The sequence below is a fragment of the Coptis chinensis genome, chromosome 1 (genome assembly GCF_015680905.1).
Source record: "Coptis chinensis isolate HL-2020 chromosome 1, ASM1568090v1, whole genome shotgun sequence".
Taxonomy (NCBI): domain Eukaryota; kingdom Viridiplantae; phylum Streptophyta; class Magnoliopsida; order Ranunculales; family Ranunculaceae; genus Coptis; species Coptis chinensis.
Window position 1 is genome coordinate 5,461,940 of NC_141456.1, and position 15,869 is coordinate 5,477,808.

Here is a 15,869-nt window from a genome sequence, read left to right on the forward strand (position 1 = left end):
ATTAGTATAGCAGCTGGTTGCCTGAATGATTGGTGGTAAACAGTTTGTATGAATTGGGTATCACACAGAAAAGTTGCATGCGCAATTCAGTTCCAGTGTTGAGGCCCCCTTGGTAAAGCCCAGACGACAAGAAGCTTCGTAAGTGTTTAAGATAACAGGGATGGCACTGCTATGGGAAGCCAGAGGCCAGATGGATGGCGCTTCAAGGCTTAAGGGTGGTACGAGGCTAAGTCAAGGTTGCTGTTACCAGGTTCATGTTTCCATGGTTGGTATATTATATCCCAGTCTTTCCATTGCAACCTTTTTCTGGCCTTTAATCACACAGAACACGCAAGTAATAAAATTGAAAGAATTAACCATATTAGGGAAACGATTAGTTCCACTAAGGCAGTAACTAAAACCGATATTTACGCAAAGAAAAAAAACTAATTGATGGTTGCTGTAATGCTGTGTAGCCATTGGAGATTTGACTAATTTGATTCTGATGATATTTGAATTCTGCAATTTTTAGGGTTTATAAATAAATAAGTTAAAATTAAAACAAAAAAAAATTTGAGGGAATCACTAATTTTTGAAAAATAGTCAAATGAAAGAAAAGGGGCAAGCACCTTGGTGGATTTTACGGACCAAGCCCAGCTGACAAGGGGGCGAAATCGTTGGAGAAGCCCAACCCAAGTCTTGCCCTGGATTTTGTGAACAAAGCCCAAGGCAAATTTGATGGTTGCTGTGGACCTTTCTTTTATAGAGTACCCGGGCTTGGGCTTTGCGTATATCCTAAGCTAATTGGGCTTTGCGTATTTCATAAGCTACTAATAATAAGTTTTTACGGGGCGGTTTGTCCAAAAGTAACCGAGTAAAAATTTCATATGGAGCTTATTTTTTCTTAAGAGCAAGTCCATTGGAGAGTTGCTAAATTAGGCTGCTAAAAGGTGCCATGTAGGTTTTTAATTTGGCACCCCAAAATCAAAAAACCAATCCAATCGCATTTTATGTTTTGAAGTGCTAAATGATACGGACAACCGTCCATTATTTTTTTGGACGGACGGTACAATTTTTGCTGTCCATCAAAATTTAACACACGGATGGCAGAAATTATGCTTTGTCCATTTCCCAAATTTATTATAGTAGCTGCTAGCGAATGTTTTAATTTTAGGTGGGTTTTTTACTTTTCCAAATTTAAGACTTTTTTAGTAGTGTGATTGGAATGACATTTTTGTGGTTGGGTAATATATTTGCATTTATCAGTCCATATAGCCTCCAATTGGACTTGCTCTAAGCTGACTGTTTGTCGGTGTTTATTTCCCACGCCTATAAATAAAAAGGGTCTGCATAGTAAAATTCACTCCCAAAAATAAACTGCTCGAGCGGGGAAAGTTTTACAAGGAGAGAAACAACGACATCACCAACAATAAGGTATGGTCTCATTATTGTCTTCAATTCTTCGAATGCGTTTAATCGTTAAATTAATTTACGTTGTTTAAGTATCAAAATATACTTGGAGGAAGTTGTTTACTTTCAACAACTGATTTCTTTTACAGTACATAATAAAAATTATTTCTGACTCATTGTTTTTCTTACAAAATCAGTAAAACCTTTTCAAAAACTTTGTTTTTTCATGTTTTTTTAAAAAAAAGATGAATTTCGGGAACGCTGGATTATGACATTTATCTTTATTGATGTTTTCTTTTTGGCTACAAAAACTAGACCAATACATCTTTTTTACTACTTTTTATACCAAAATCTGTTTTACTAACTATATGATGAATGTCTATTTGGGAACGCTAGATTATGACATTCAATTTATACGAAAAGAAAAAATTGATGGTATTTTCTTCTTCTTACAAAAGTTTTTTAATCTACAAGGATTTTGTCTTAAAAAAAAATCACAATAAACAAATGGCCGTATATATTATCACTAGTACGATCTCAGTGTCCTTCCCCTGAGTCCCCTTTTTCACTTCCACAAATACCCTCGTATTATTGCGACTCTATATAAAAACCACGGCTTGAATTTTTTAGTCTGGAATATTGATATTGATATGCATCTTTACTTGTTTACTTTTGAATTAATTATTCTTTGTTTATTACAGTTGCCATGGATGAAGTAGTCGATATAAAGAAGTGGATCGTGTTCTACCCTATCTATATAAATTCCAAGAAGACGATAGCTCAGGGACGAAGGATCAGTGCGAGTAAAGCATGTGAGAATCCTAAATATGATGAGATCTATGATTGTTGCCGGCATTTACAGCTTCGTTGTGCACCTGAGGTTTATATCCTTTTTTTTTTTTATTATATATATATAGCTGTAAATTAGTTTCGTTTCTAATTTTATTCAAGGTTACAATGGTTATTTCTTTGCAGAAAGATAAGGCGTATCCTCGCGATTTTATGGAAAGAGGAAGAGTGAGAGTTTTGCTGAAAAAGGAAGATGGGACATTGTATAATCCAGCTGTTGCAACCAGTATGTATTTGTATTTTTCGTTTTCTGTTTAACATTGCTTGTTGGATGTTGTTCTTGACTTCTTGATTGAACGTATAATCAAACACGATTACCTTTTGTCAGCATGACACACTTTTTTTTTTCTTTTGATAGATAAACTTTATCGAAATAGAAAATCTGCAGAAAAAAGGCTAAAATAAGAATAGACTCACACAATGATACATGGAGATGAGGGAGGTCCTCATTTGCTGCTAGCTGAAACTTGGACCCATACAACTGAGGGTTTATAAACGGCCTCTAAACCTTGTGGTGGAAGGCCTCCTTCAGGCTCGAAGGTAGCCTCAGAGGCATAAGGCTTAATTTTTTTTATTATTTTTTTTTATTTATTTTTTTTTAAAAGAAAATTGCTTGAAAAAAGATAAATAATCCAATAAAAATAATAAAATATTGTGTCTTATGACCAAATTTACTCAAGCAAGTTTAAAAATTATCGAGGCTTTTAGTTTTACCTTTAGAGTGACACTGAGAAGTTGTGAAGAACGGTTGAACAGGCCAAGATACGTAAGCTTTTTTCCTGTATATATATATATATATATTTTTCAATACTATTTGTGTGCTGGGGGTTTTGAGATTGAGGGTTTACATTTTTTTGGTTTACCGTTGGAGGCCTATCAGAAATAGTATCGAATTTTTTGTGCTATTTGTCTTAAAGTGTTAGGCCTAAGCCTCTTCAACTAAAATAGAAGTTGTAACCTCGGCATGTTTGAAGTTGTAGTATCAAACTCATTGGACCCCTGAACAACAAGAAAAGAAACTTCAAACTGGCCAAGTGAAAGAGAAAAAATAATTGGGTATGATCCAGTAACTCACCATCAATTAAACACAAAGGTCAGAAATTTCTCATCCTGAGGTTATCAATAGTCAAAATACGGACTAAAGATGCACACCACACGGAAAAAGCAACTTTTGACGGGACACAAAAACCCCAGATGCTTCCATGGTTATTTGTCCTGGTGCTACATGCCACCATTCTTTTTGCTTGAGTATGTCATTGAAAGACAACATTGTGCTGGATATAGCTTTAGACTCGAAATTGTAAAAATTAAATAGGAATTGATTCAGAAACTCTTATCAGTGGGTGTCCTTTATTAAATGCGGAGAGAGAAAGACCTCTCTTAGTAGTATCCTTGGAGGATGGTGGCTGAGGAATTGGCATTTATTTCTGTGAGGTGGAAGAAGGAAAACAGAAACTTGGATTGAGAAAAGTCTTTGACAAAGAAGGTTCAATCATGGTTCCCAGAAAACTTCTAGTAATGATTTAACAATAACAAACACCCCATGTTTCATTTGGATCACTTTATTTTACTTGTAGTATTGGAAGATAATTAGGACGGTGTATCAGAATTCCTTACTCGTACTATTGTTTACTGTGATCGCAACTGGATTCTTTATGGATTTGAATCTTTGTTGTTTTGGGACATTTCTTCAATGGTGGCCTTTGTTTGGTAACATGTACCACCTATTTGTGTTCCTTGTTAGAATCTCAAATCAGGTCAGATGGATTTTAACCTTACAGTTATTTAGTGAAGAACGAAACTTTGTTTTTTTACCTACAGAAAAGAATATCAAGTCAGATTTTTAGGCAAGAAGGGTGTTGTGTATGAAGAATCTATTGAGAGCGAGGAGAACCAATGTACATCTCGAGGTGTTTTAAACTCACGTAATCGTTGGATGCACCTCAAGATTCGCTTAGAATTATAAAGTAGGAAAAGAGCCTAATTAGGGCATCTCCAATGGGGGGTGTAAAATTACACCTCCACATAGGCTCCACCTAGGTGCCATTAGGATTTTACAAATCCAATTGCATACTATTGTATAGCCTATAAATTACCACTCTCTATAGTCCCTAATGGAGAAGTGTAAAAAAAGTTGGATTTTAAACTTGGACGATCCTTAAAGTGACGTCCCTCTTTAATTTAAACTGGGACGCCACTTAAAGTGACGACCAATATTTTTTTGTGTCGCCCAAATGTTTTAGCAACTAATATCCGGATGGGGAATTCCCCCTGTTAGACTATTACCTACGGTTTACACCCCCCATTGGAAAGAGTTTTTTGACAATAGGGGTGTAAAGTTTACACTTTATACTGTTTACACCCTCCATTGGAGATGTCCTTAGCGATTAATTTTTACCCAAGCCTGAATACACAATAGAATGTAGAGAAAAAATACCTTATACTTTTGTGTTCATTTTTAGTTTTGAACCATAAGATCTCCTTGAGGATGAACTGACAGTTGCTATGAATGAAGAGGAACAAAGATAACTAACGGTTGCCATGAATGAAGAGGTACAAAGATAACTAACGGTATCACGATGACAGTGTTACAACTTTCAGAGAATAGGTATTATTAGCTATTGTTGTTGAGTCAAATGTCCGCTATGCTTGTCTAACTGTCATTGCAATCTTGCTAAAATATTTATTTCCTTCATGTTAGCATAAATTCGAGTATAGATGCAGTTTGTAGGAACAGAGGTTTGATTTTCATAAACTTCAGTTCTGGCTGGATACTCTATTCTTGGGCTTGTGTTTTGGCTGGCTAATAAACCGTTCTGTTAGCAACATCTGATCATGTTGCTAAACATTGTGTTTATAATTTGATATTTTGATACATTTCAGGGAAGCAACTGATGCTACAGGTTGCAGAATTACTGCCCAGGCACGCTGGGAGGACCAAGAAACAGGAGCCTGCAACAACTTCAACTGCTGGGACCCTCCAAGTCTGGAGGAGGGGCTTCCAAAGCAGGAGGGAAAGGTGGGAAAAAGAAGAAATAACCATTCACTCCTTAAAGGGGCGTAGGAAGAGTCTTCTTCTTTCCAACATATATTGCATCTGTTTTTTTACTTTTGAGGTGGGAAAAAGAAGAATTGACCACTAACTTATTAAAGGTGGCAAAGGAGCTTCCTTCTTCTTTCCAACACATAATTCCTGTGGCTTTTACCCTTCCTTTTGAATGGGGTTTCAAACATCAGTCTTTACATTTTTATAAATGAAGGGGTCAATTCAGAATGTTTTCCTTCTATGAAAAACTTACGTTGTATCCTTCTATGTTAAACTCCAAACATTAAGGTCTTCAAAATTGAATCCAACGGTAATAGACTACTACTAAACTACTAATTACCGCAAACGCGCCCATGGTATCTGGTGCTGGGAACAGTTGATAACATAGGCGCATTGAATAGAAAAGTTCATCCAAGTATCCAATGTGCTGTACCAGGATATTTTGATGAACTTTTCTATTCAATGCGACTCAATTTCCTTTTTAAACTCTTTCCTCTTTTCACTTTCTTAATTCCTTCACCGGAATCGAGTTGAACAAAAATTCAGCTAGTTTGATAATTTTAAATATTGGCAAAAAAATGATTGCTAAAACCTGACATTTCTAAGTCAGTTATATTGGTAGATTAACATGTAATAGCATTCAGTTACAATGGAATGAATAATGCTGAGTCCAATACCCCGCATCCTCCTAAAAGTAGAGTGGGAAGCGGTGGAAATTACCCCTCATCTGAATTTTACTAAAAGTAGAGTGGGAAGCGGTGGAAATTACCCCTCATCTCAATTTTACTCTATATAGAGAGTGTGTGTTTGAGGAATGCGTAGTGCATTCTATGCCGGTTGAAGTGGCGCAGAAAAGAAAAAAAACGTCTCATTTGGTGCCATTCATAAAATGATTTTTATTATTATTATTTTTTTGTTGTTGAAAAAAAAAGTGGGTTTCAAACAGGTAATCTCTTTCAGACGATTGGATCCAAAACCCACTCTCTATTTTTATATCAATGCCTTTTTGAAAGAATAGGGATAAGAAGTTGATAACTGTTGGAGAGAAAACATATATAACATATCCACATTGGAAGGATTAATTACATAAATATGCAACGTACTTAGGTCCTCTGAACACTTGTATCAGTATATAATTTTTTTTAACAAATATATCAATCTATTATGGCCAATTTCACAAAAATAGCAATCTGTTAGCACCCCTCAGTTAAGTGATGATGTGTTGCTTTGTCAAAAAAATCCGCGCGGATTATAATTTTATGTTTGTGTGATTTTCTTGCTTTGTCACGGTGATTTCTCTTTCAAAATATTTTCATCTAGAGTTTCCAACTGATTCAATAAAAATATTAGATAAGGTTATTAACATTTACATTTTCACAAGTTGTATATGTTTTATTTTTGAAAAACATTTCTTCGTTTTATTTTTATTGTTGTTTTCTTGTAAGACTTTTCCCTGGGGTTTACCTGTTTCTTTCGTTTTCTTAGTGCTTGATTTGTTTTTCTTTTCTTGATTGTCCTTTTTATGCGAAATTCGAACCTCTGTCCCCTGGGAGGCTAGCCCAGACAGGTAAGGTTGCAGTCTTTGACGCGACATTCTTGCTAGCATAAGCAAATCTAAAGAAAACGCAACCTGTTTGGTTGGGAAGGGGTAGGTAGGGTGGTAAGGTCCGATTCAGGAACTATGCTTGGTATAAATCCTTCAAGGACGGGAGCAACTGTTTGGATATGCCAGCGCCAACAATAGCTTGGTGGTGGATCATGTATGGATGACAATTGTTGCTTTACATATTATTTAAGTTAGAAATATTTGATATTATTTATGCTGGAAAAACCTCGTTGCTATCCAGTTGTTTGCTAAATGCTAAGGCATAGTTCAAGATATAGTTCGTTTAACCTGTTTGGAATTCTTGACAGTCACATGATATGTTGGTTACTTTCTGTTGGAATCTCCAAGAGTATTTCAAAATACTTGTGTGTTGTTTAGTCCCATATTGGTGAACCACCACTAGCAAGTGAGGTATATGAGGAATTCCTCTAGCATAATGGCGTGCCCTTAGGGCCACACACGCGCCCGCCCGCCCTGCACCGAGTCGCGTCGCGCTTGGGCTTGGGCTTGCTGACTAGTGGGTAGTGGATTACCAATTGCCTACTTTCGGCTGGAGTCTCAGTGCGAGTTGGACTCTGTCTCATAGCTGTTTTGGGAGACCGACTTTGAGGAGTCATTTGCAAAGTCAGGCTGCTGTTCCTAATCCGCGCCTTGGTTATTACCTGTTATTCTATCTTTGTCTTCTATTGTTTTCTTTTATCTACTTACAACACTTTCATGGTCACATATGAAACAGTCCAAGAATATAGTTCGTTCAATAATGTTTGGAATGCTTGGTTACTTTCATGGTCACTTATGAAACGGGAAAGTTTTTCATTATCGAGTCCTGTATACTATTTAAGACTACAATGCAGACCAACAGGCTGTGATAACCAGAAACTTCAAATCTTGTTCCATACCATGTTCTTCATTTTCAACTGTTAAGATGTTAAGACTGTTGTTAGTCCATACCGTGTCGGAGTTATATCAGTCTGAAATAAATGGAAATTGATGGTACAGTATTAGCACTAGATGATGCATTGGACTTCAAATACACTTATTTATAAGTTTCTTATATGTTATACTTTGATCTGTATGACGGTTAATTGTGTCAGGAACTATTATATTTAGGAGTGCAAGAACGTGTACATTTTCTCTTAGAAATGGCAAATCAAGGGAGCAAATCAAGGGAATCAGATGAAGAAGCAACAGGAGCATGCGACTTAATGGGAGGTTGAGTGCAAGAACGTGTACCTTTCCTTTTTGCAATGAGCTCATTAACTGAATCAGATGAGGAAGCAATATGAACCTTTGACTGAGAAGTAGTTGGTTTCGGAGCATTAGAAATACCTCATCAATATTTGCCGCGTTGGTAAACCTGTAAGGGAGGAGGATCACTAGGCAATGTTATCGGCATTGGACGAGTAGGTGAAGGCAAGGAATGCTCCCCCGCACGAGATGATATAAGATCCATAGATAAACTTTGACCAGGTGATGAAAAAAAAGGAGTGGACTCAAAAAAAGTAACGTCAGCACTCACAAAATAACGTTGTGCATCAAGATTGTAACAACGGTACCCTTTATGAGTGCGAGAGTGCGAGAATAACTTGTCATGACCAAGGTCCAAGATGTGTACAAAGGCAACACAACCAAAAACATGAGGGGTTAGCTGAAAAAGGAGAACTATCAGAATATAAAAGAGAAAAAGGAGTTTGATTACACAAGAGTACGTACATATGGAATACAATTAATAAAGGTGACAAGCAGGCCGGGAGGACAGCATCAGCCCAAAATATTTGGGTACATGCATATTAAACCTCAAGGTAAGCGCAACATCTAACAAATGGCAAAGCTTTCGTTTTGCAATCACATTTTGTTGCGAGGTATGGAGGTATGAGCACAACTAGTCTGGTGAATGATACCTCAATCAACACAAAAGGAATCCATAATAGATTAAGTGTATTCCAAGGCATTCTCAGATCGAATAACTTTAATTCTCTTACCAAATTGAGTAAAAATCTCGTTATAGTATGCAGAAAAAATGCGAGGCAACTCAGGCCACTAGGATTGAAGAGTGATGTCTCATGGCTATAGTTTTATATGTGTTTGTGCATGTGTATGTAAGATTTGTACAAAAATAGTTTTATGGTACAAAATGTCTTTCAACCACTAGGCCCAAATTAGTATTGGACATAAAATGATAGGCTAGATGTTAGATGAGTAAGCTAGTTGTTGCTTTATCATATCCTAAAATCTTAGATGGCTTTCTAAGGCTTAAAAAGGAGAAGAAAAAACTAAATAAATCTTAAAAACTCGTTTTCAGATAATTTTTATTGATATTTCATGTATTTGAAGCATTTGAAGCGTATCACTCCATACGGAATGTATCGTGTATCATTTCGTATCGTATGATACGCTCCCTCTATCATGTGATACGTGTTGGAATCTCCAAGTGTATTTCAAAACACTTGTGTGTTGTTTAGTCCTACATTGGTGAACCACCACTAGGAAGTGAGGTATATGAGGTGATCCTCTAGCATAAGGGCGTGCCCTTAGGGTACAAAGGCTTTTGTGTTAGGAGGGAGGACTCACCCAAAGCCACACACGCGCGCGCCCGCCCGCCCCGCACCGAACCGCGTCGTGTCGGGTTCGGGCTTGGGCTGATTGTCTAGTGGGTAGTGGATTACCAATTGCCTAAACTTGGTTTTTGCTTTTGCAGCAAGTTTCGGCTAGCTAGAGTTCTACTTCGAATTGGTTTCGTGAAACCGACTTGGAGAGGTGTCCTTCTCCATCTATGATAACCGATCATACTCTATATAAACACTGCGGTTCATAGAGAGATCATCACGCAACGCAGAGAGAGAGACGCAGAGAGAGAACTTCGTGTATCCGTCGTCGTCTTTGCTGCTTCCTCTATATCGAGAGAGATGAAGTCGTCGTCTTTGCCTCTATAAACCAAATAATCCAATTCAAGAGAAAACCAGACATCGTGAATACTCTATCAGTCTTCATCCCACTTCTCAGAAAACAGAGATTCACACCTATTCTTCTTCTCTTCTTCCTGTCAACCGCCAGAGAGAGTTATATTGCTGTTCTAGAGGGTAGTCCGTTCTAGTGCAAAGTCGCCATCAAGTTAACCATTGAATCCTCGTGAGGAAAGACGCCACTGTTGCCTTTCTGCACCATTGGAAGGGGCGAAATCTTTCCTTAAGGACAGCCTAATCCGCGCCTTGGTTATTACCTTTTATTCTGTCCTTGTCTTCTATTGTTTTCTTTTATCTGCATACAACAATCTTAAGGAAAGAACAAGATGTCTACACCTGTTGACACCACGCCGATCAAAGAAACCAATTCTGGAGTCATGGAAGTTACTTCGTCTATGAAAGATGCTGCACCTCTACTGAATGCTCACAACTTACCTAATGTGTCAAAGATTGAATCTTTCAACGGTTCACACTTCAAGAGATGGAGAGAAAGGGTGTTCACAGCCCTAGATGTACTCAACTATGCAAAGTATCTCACTGATACAGCACCCATGGAGGGTTCTAATGATTTCGAAAGAAATCAAGCTGCTTGGCTCAATGGGAATAAGGTATGTCGTCATGCTATTTTGAGTACCTTGTCCAATGAAATTTTTGATATTTATTGTTCAAATAAGAATGCACATGATATATGGGAGAGTTTGAACAAGAAATACATAATAGAGGATCTTTGGTACTTTCGAATATGCTATTGGGACTTTTCTAAAGTTCCATATGAGAGGATAGAGATGTAACGTCTCAAATCCATGATTTTCATGTGGCTTTGATTAATGATTTGAAAACCGAGGGTATTAATTTTACCCGAAACCTTTGTTCTTTGGATGTTTGATTGAGAAACTCCCGAAGTCTTGGAAACACTATAAAAATAGTATGAAGCATAAAGCGTAGCGTGATGACTCTTGAGGATGTGATCATTCACATTCACATAGAGGAAAAGAACAAGACTTCGGGATGAGGTGTTGTCTAAGGAATTCCATTCTAAAGCCAATATCGTTGAAGGTAATCCCAAAGAAATCTAACAAAACCTCTAAAAGCGAAGTACAACAAAAATAAGAATTTCAAGGTCAAAGACACTTCTTTTAAAAGGAGTGGTAATCGGCAATGGAAATTGTTATGTTTGTATGGTAAACCCGACATAGGGCTTTTCGGTCTGGAACAAGAAAGAAAAGACAGATGATCCTCCCAATGCTAATCTAGTTGGGGAGATGATATTATTGCTGCTTTGGGTGTCACAAGTGTTCATGGCCAATTGGAAGAAGAACTGGGTACTAGATTCGGTGCCACCATGCCACGTGGTGATGTTGAAACCTTCTCGGACTACATACTAGTGAAAGATGAAAAGGTCTATATGGGTGACTCTAGGTCTGTTCTGTTGAGGGAACAGGCAAGATTCTTCCGGTTAACTTCGGGAAAAACCCTTTCACTTAGTAATGTTCTTCATGTTATGTTCCTGAGATTCGTTGAGGAATCTTATTTACGTGGTCCCATCGGGAAAAGCTGGTGTCAAGGTAACTTTTGAGAGTGACAAGTTTGTTCTGACAAAGATGAGGGTTTTGTTGGTAAAGGTTATTGTAATAACAGTGGTCTTTTCATGTTGAATGTACTTGACAACATTATTATTAATAAGAATGAATGCATACCTTTGCCTTGACTCTTTTAATATATGGCATGGTAGACTAGGACATGTGAATGTTCAATATATGAAAAGGATGAAAGCATGTGGTTTATTGTCCGATATTTCTGATTTTTCTAATGATAAATGTGAGATATGTCTTTGAGACTAAAGCCACGAAGAAACCCCCCGCAGAATCGTGTCTAGAGATAAAACCGGATTACTAACTCTTATTCATACGGTTTGGGTGAATTCAAGTACCATGTCTAGAGGGGAAGTTTTATTATATTACATTCATAGATGACTTCTCTAGGTACACCATGGTATATTTACTTAGACACAAGCATGAGGCGGTGAGATGTTTCTCAAGTACAAAGTGAAGTTGAAAACCGACCTTAATCAGTAAGATTAAGAGACTTCGGTCTGATAGGGGTGGAGAATATGAGTCTAACCCCTTCCAGGACTTTTGTGACAAGAGTGGCATTATTCATGAGACTACTCCACCATACTCTCCTGAGTCTAATGGAGTAGCCGAACGGAAAAACAGAACACTAAAAGAGATGATGAATGCTATGCTTGTAAGTTCTGGAGCTTCCCTGAACTTGTGGGGGGAAGCAATCCTATCTGCTTGCCATATACAGAATAGGATACCCAACAAGAAAATAGGGAATAAGACACCATATGAGTTATGGAAAGGTCATGTACCTAACCTGACATACTTAAAAATGTGGGGGTGTCTTGCAAAGGTTCTAGTGAATGAACCTAAAAAGAGAAAATTGGGACCTAGAACTGTTGATTGTATGTTCATTGGTTATGCTCATAATAGTCTTGGCATATAGATTTTTAGTAGTAAAATCGATAATAACCTTGTCGATGCTAACACTATTATAGAGAGTAAAAATGCTGATTTCTTTGAGAATTTGTTTCCTTTGAAAATTGGCATTGAGAGGTTGGTTGCTCCTAGTGAACAACAATCAATAGATCCTGAAATTTCTGAACAAGAAATTCGGAAGAGTAAAAGAGACAGAAAATCCACCAATTTTGGTGATGACTTTTACACATTTCTTCTTGATGATGATCCTGTGACGTATAATGAGGCAATCGGGCCTCGAGATGCACCTTTCGGAAGGATGCTATACACTCTAGAACTAGATTCAATTATAGCTAATCACACATGGGAGATAGTGGATCTACCTCACCGGCTTAAACCTATACGTTACAAGTGGATCTTCAAAAAGAAATTGAAACTAGATGGTTCCATTGAGAAATACAAGGCTAGACTTGTAGTCAAGGGATTCTCCCAGAAAAAAGGCATTGACTATTTTGATACTTATGCTCCTGTAACTATGATTTCTTCTATAAGAGTTCTAATGGCTCTAGCTGCTATTCATAATTTATTTATTCATCAAATGGATGTAAAAACTGCATTTTTGAATGGTGATCTTGATGAAGAAATATATATGATGCAGCCTGAGGGTACGATAGTACCAGGGAATGAGCATAAGGTATACAAGTTAGTTAAGTCTTTATATGGGTTGAAACAAGCACCAAAACAATGGCATGAAAAGTTTGACAGTGTCATGATGTCTAATGGATATCATATAAATGATGCTGATAAATGTATTTACTTTAAATCTTTTGATGTGAATACATGTGTGATTATCTGTCTATATGTGGATGACATGTTAATCATGAGTCCTAGCCTTGATGTTGTGAGAAACACCAAGATGTTTTATCCTCCCAATTTGAAATGAAGGATTTGGGGAGAAGCTGATGTGATTCTTGGAATCAAAATCATCAGAAACAGTGATGGCTATATGCTTTCACAAGAGCATTATGTTGAGAAGTTTTTGAAGAAGTTTAACTTTTATGATAGTAAGCCTGTGTCAACACCTTATGAGGCAAATAGTGTACTTCAGAAAAATGCTCAACATGGTGTCCTTCAGTCTAGATATGCCCAAATTATTGGTAGTCTCATGTACTTGATGAATTGCACTAGACCTGACATTGCTTATGCAGTTAGTAGGCTAAGCAGATACACTCATTGTCCTAGCCAGGAACATTGGAGTGCCTTAGAGAGACTAGCCAAGTACTTGAGAGGAACAATGAATTACGGCATAAGGTTTAGACAAACTCCACCTGTGATAGAGGGTTATTGTGATGCAAACTGGATATCTGATTCTTATGATATCAAGTCCACTAGTGGTTATATTTTCACCCTAGGTGGAGGTGCAGTCGCTTGAAAATCTTCTAAGCAGACCTTGATAGCTCGTTCAACCATGGAGTCCGAGCTTATTGCTTTAGATAAAGCAAGTGCTGAGGCTGAGTGGCTTAGAAACCTCTTGGCAGATCTTCATATTGGTACAAAACCGCCTCCAGCTGTACCTATGCATTGTGACTGTCAGGCCGCAATAGCAAAGGCAAAGAGCAAATTGTATAATGGGAAAAGCAGGCATATTCGTCTGAGACTACAGTCTATAAAGCAGCTGCTGGAATCTGGAGCATGTGGCTTTAGATTATGTGAAGTCAGAGTTAAATTTGGCCGGTCCTCTGACAAAACCACTTAACAGGAGACAAGTGGTTGATACGTCGAGGGGGATGTGACTTTTGCCTTAGATAGAGGGCGACACTGACGGCAACCCCACCTATGTGATTGGAGATCCCATGAAGTAGGTTCAAAGGGAAAAACAAGTCACCTCGTCGCTCTGGTATGCTATTGTCTTTCTTTGAGGCGTCACCCTATGACTAGATAGCATTATTGTATACTTTTGTATAACATGAATAGCAATGAGAAAAAGGATGAGTTATTTTACTCTTAATGGAATCCATAGTCCATTATTTTTATGAGATAGTGTATTTTAACTGCTATGTACACTTGATGGATATCCACCTACGTGAATGTAGAACTGGGTCGGTTCTTATGAGTATTCAGGGCAAGTACTCTAGAGCATTCACATAACACAAAGCGACCTGAGGGCCAAAAAGCCTTACCGCAGCAACGTATATAATGAAGGAGCAATGTGGGTGCATGTCCTCTATTTTACTACAAGGGAGTGTTGGTTCAAAGATTTTTTAATCCACCACTTTCACGTATTATAAGACATGTTACCCTATGACTGGTTCAAGCCCGAAAAGCACCAGTATCTTATGCATTGTTTTTTCGATTCTCTCTGGCATTTTGTTAACCTATTTCTTTTGTAATATCCTATTCCAAAATAGTGGGGGACTATTAGTATTTTGAAATAGTGGGGGATTGTTGGAATCTCCAAGTGTATTTCAAAACACTTGTGTGTTGTTTAGTCCCACATTGGTGAACCACCACTAGGAAGTGAGGTATATGAGGTGATCCTCTAGCATAAGGGCGTGCCCTTAGGGTACAAAGGCTTTTGTGTTAGGAGGGAGGACTTACCCAAAGCCACACACGCGCGCGCCCGCCCGCCCCGCACCGAGTCGTGCTTGGGCTTGGGCTTGGGCTTAGGCTTATTGTCTAGTGGGTAGTGGATTACCAATTGCCTAAACTTGGTCAGCAAGTTTCGGCTAGCTAGAGTTCTACTTCAAATTGGTTTTGTGAAACCGACTTGGAGAGGTGTCCTTCTCCATCTATGATAACCGATCATACTCTATATAAACACTGCTGTGTTCATAGAGAGAGATCATCACAGAATAGAGAGAGAGAACTCGTGTATACCAGAAGTCGTGCTGCTGCTGCCTCTATATCGAGAGAGACAGAAGTCGTGCTGCTGCCTCTATACACCAGCGAATCCAATTCAAGAGAAAACCAGACATCGTGAATACTCTATCGGTCTTCATCCCACTTCTCGAAAACAGATTCACACCTATTCTTCTTCTCTTCTTCCCCGGCCGCCCGAGAGAGTTATATTCTTTGTTCTAGAGGGTAGTCCGTTTCTAGTGCAAAGTCGGGCTACTTGTTAACCATTGAATCCTGTGAGGAAGACGCCATTGTTGCCTTTCTGCACCATTGGAAGGGGCGAAATCTTTCCTTAAGGACAGCCTAATCCGCGCCTTGGTTATTACCTTTTATTCTGTCCTTGTCTTCTATTGTTTTCTTTTATCTGCATACAACAATACGTATCGTGTATCATACGATATTGATAACTATGTATATAAGGTTGAAGAGTTAAAACAGTTCTTGGTGCTTTAAATAGTTTGTCTGTAAATTTTCTACGATGTGAAGAAACATGTATGTGCCTGTGTGTGCATCTTTATATTATCACATGTAAATTCTACCGTCTTATAAACGTTTGATTCAACAGGACAGAGCAGGCGGTTCCAACCACGAAAACCTACAACTAAAGCACAAGCTGCAGTAGCACTGACAAGCGGTCG

General features: G+C 38.0%; 1 pseudogene across 1 annotated transcript; it reads left to right on the top strand.

Annotated features, from left to right (window-relative positions):
* Window positions 1–1,322: 1,322 nt before the first annotated feature.
* Window positions 1,323–5,532, top strand: LOC147521603 (signal recognition particle 19 kDa protein-like; annotated as a pseudogene). The gene is made up of 4 exons (XR_015203861.1): window positions 1,323–1,413; window positions 2,091–2,269; window positions 2,365–2,464; window positions 5,122–5,532. The product of XR_015203861.1 is annotated as a signal recognition particle 19 kDa protein-like (transcript).
* Window positions 5,533–15,869: the final 10,337 nt, after the last annotated feature.